Genomic DNA, 3,352 nt, shown 5'->3' on the forward strand with positions numbered 1-3,352 from the left:
GAAAGCCAGGTACAGAGGTTTATCCTTAGCTAGGTATTTCTCCTGCAACTGTCTCACTAGAAATAAGGCATCAGTAGTGCTTTTACCTGGCACGAACCCAAACTGCATCTCATCTAAATTGATTCGCTCCCTAATTAGTTGGGCTATGACCCTCTCTGTAACTTTCATAACCTGATCTAACAGCTTGATGCCTCTGTAATTATTTGTGAATATATTATATATTTGTGAATATATTATATTTGTAAATTTTGATTCTACTTTTAAGGTCACTGTAGATGTGATTCTGAAATATCTTCTTTATTACAACTGGACAGCAAACAATTTTGGTAAACAGTCTCTTTTGGTACATGTATACAAATAAAGTTAAATAGAAAGTGAAATCTTTGTGAGACTGAAACCAACTCTAGCAGATTCTTTTGACACCCACTTATTTCAAAAGAATGTATTTTTTCTTTTAAAAATTTGAAACCATATTTATACAATCCATTAACTGTTGGCATTAAATGGCATTGTCAATGTTATGATTATTGTTTTCATTTATTTATTTATTTATTTATTTATAGTTATCAATAATAAATGAGTTATTTGTATGTAGAGTTGTGTTGCCATGTCTTCCTTGAAAAATCAGCTAGTGTTTGTTGTGTGTTGTGTTATTTTTAATTACTATTAGCTGTCATTCATTTCCACATTCAACTGACAATTTTTTTTAAACATTAGACTGGCTTAATTAATTTTCTAAAGCAACAATGGTCTGGCAATGTTCTTACATTTATATTGTACCAATAGAAACACTGAATTCTTACAAATGCAGACTAAAGGCAGAAGCAAACACCCACATAAACTGACACTATTGAAACCTTTACAGTTTTTACACCATTACACAAACACACAAACACACACACACACACAAATATATTACAATGGTGTCATGTTTTAATATATATATAACCATATAGGCTTGCAGCCACTAATATTATCTCTTATGAGTAATAATGTTCTTTATATATATATATATATATATATATATATATACATGCAGTGGGAACACCTTGAATGAGGAGAGGAAAGACTAACAAGTTGAAGAAATTGATCCATTGTCTTACTGGTATTTATTTTATTAGCCTGATGGGGTAAAAAATGGGATTCAAGCCCAGAAAGTGAAGCTTTCTGAACTAGATACCATAAGGTATTTAATTTGACACAACAGTATTTGCCACTTTTCCCACTCTTGCATATAATATAAACAAAGTTAATTGACAGGCCACACATAATGTGTAGAGAACTAATTCCTTTCATTATCTTATTCTGTTCTTCTTACATAATGCCAACAAAACAACCTCTACACAGCTGCTCTAAAGGCTAAAAATAGCAGCATAATACCCTCAAATTACACTGCACTTAGAAAAGGAAACATTAGATAATGTAGCTTATCTTACATACAAATATGAGATAGTCATGGCTGGAGTACTTTTGATCATAGTTTTGCTTAAACACTGACTGGGTAGAAAATAATGACATCATTTTCTTTACATAACAACATAACAATAATATAAACTTTCTGGTATGAATTAGACATAGATCATTTGGCAAAACTATTATTCATAGCTGGAAGAACTTTCTAGGAGAAATTAATGTCATTAAGTTGTCAAGGTGTATGTTTATTATTTCTCTGCTGTCAGAGAAGTTGTCATATGAAAGTCATGAATTGGTAGTTTCCTCCAGATTATTTATATGTTCACAGGAACAACACTTCTCACACCTTAATAAAATAAGAACAAGTCAAAGTACTGTCAATAAACAGTGACAAATAAGTCACTAAATAGGGTATGTATCTCGAAAAGACACTGGCCATAACTTTCTTGTCAATATAAAATATATGCCTCTAAAAATTAATCATCAATCAAAATTTTTGCTTATGTAATCATAAACACATGCATGACTATGTGGCTAAAAGGTTTACAGTTCAATCACATGGCACCAAGTTTGATCAAATAATGTAGTTTTTTTAGCAAGTGTCTGTCTTCTACTAGAACCTCAGATTGACCAGTACATAATATGTTCTGTGTGTGATTTTGCCAACAGAAACTGGTGCAGGCATGGCTATGTAGTTAAAAAGTTTGTTTTCCAGACACTCAGAATGGTGTTCAATTCCATTACATGACACGTTGGGTAAGTATCTTCTACTATAGCTCCAAGCATATCAAAGACTTGTGAGTGAATTTGGCAGATGAAACTAAAAGAAGCTAGTCATGTGTGTGTGTGTGTGTGTGTGTGTGTGTGTGTGTGTCTGAGTGTGTGTGTGTGTGTGTGTGTGTGTGTGTCTGAGTGTGTGTGTGTGTCTGAGTGTGTGTGTCTGAGTGTGTGTGTCTGAGTGTGTGTGTGTGTGTGTGTGTGTGTGTGCACCTCATGTGACAGTGGTAAACAAGTGTCACCCTCATACAAGTGGTGTTGTTCATTTCCAATTTTCCAGGGAATCATTTCCACTCATGAGAGAAAATACCTTGGAAACAAGTAATGTAGGTCACAAGAAAGATATTTGGGTGTAGAAAATCTACAATGATGATGATGATGAAACTTATATCAATAACCTAGCATACAAAATTAGGTTTCAATAGGAAAGTCATGATGAATATTTAAGTATACATATGTTGGTAATTTTAAAATCCATTAGTCAAATAATCTTAATTACAGAATATTTTTTATAATCTGAAACGTAATTTTCAAATAAATATTTTTAGTTTTCTCTACAAAAGTATCAGCAAACTTTTATTTTAAACATACCAGCAAGGAACATACTGCTTGACCATATAACATGCTGGAGATAACCAAGCCTTCTCCAAATTATATTCTAGCATTTTAAAAAGAGAAACAGTTAATGAAGTCCCAGATGCTCCTAAAAAAAACAGGATGGTCATAACTGGAACACCTTTGATCATACTTCTGCTGGATCAGAGCTAGACTGGAACTACAACAGTAGCAGCAATAACGGATCTTTATGGTTTGACGGCCAACACTTGTTTTCTTAACGAAACACTTTCAAACTTGGGATACTGGTAGAATGTGTCATATAAAACATCTTTTTCTCTTAGCCTTCTTAACAAAAATTACTTCTTAATAAGTTATTTCATGTTAAAGTTGTCGTATTTTTGTAATTTCAACCAATCACTGACGTCTATTCAGCTGAATACAGTTAGTGCTGTTCGGTGTCAAGTGTGTTATTCCCTGTTTAATTATATCATTATTCCCTAGTAAGGGTTTAGGGTTTTAGGGTTAGGGTTCGGGTTTTAGAGTTAGGGTTAGGGTTTTAGGGTTAGGGTTAGGGTTATGGTTATGAGTTATAGGGTTAAGGTTA

The 3,352-nt window shown here is 33.0% G+C and overlaps 1 protein-coding gene across 5 annotated transcripts in view; it reads right to left on the minus strand.

The window, feature by feature from the left end:
* LOC106873108 (obscurin) overlaps window positions 1–3,352 on the minus strand; it is a 162,686-nt gene that overhangs the window by 54,512 nt on the left and 104,822 nt on the right. The window lies entirely within an intron of this gene.

The sequence above is a fragment of the Octopus bimaculoides genome, chromosome 1 (assembly GCF_001194135.2).
Source record: "Octopus bimaculoides isolate UCB-OBI-ISO-001 chromosome 1, ASM119413v2, whole genome shotgun sequence".
Lineage (NCBI taxonomy): Eukaryota > Metazoa > Mollusca > Cephalopoda > Octopoda > Octopodidae > Octopus > Octopus bimaculoides.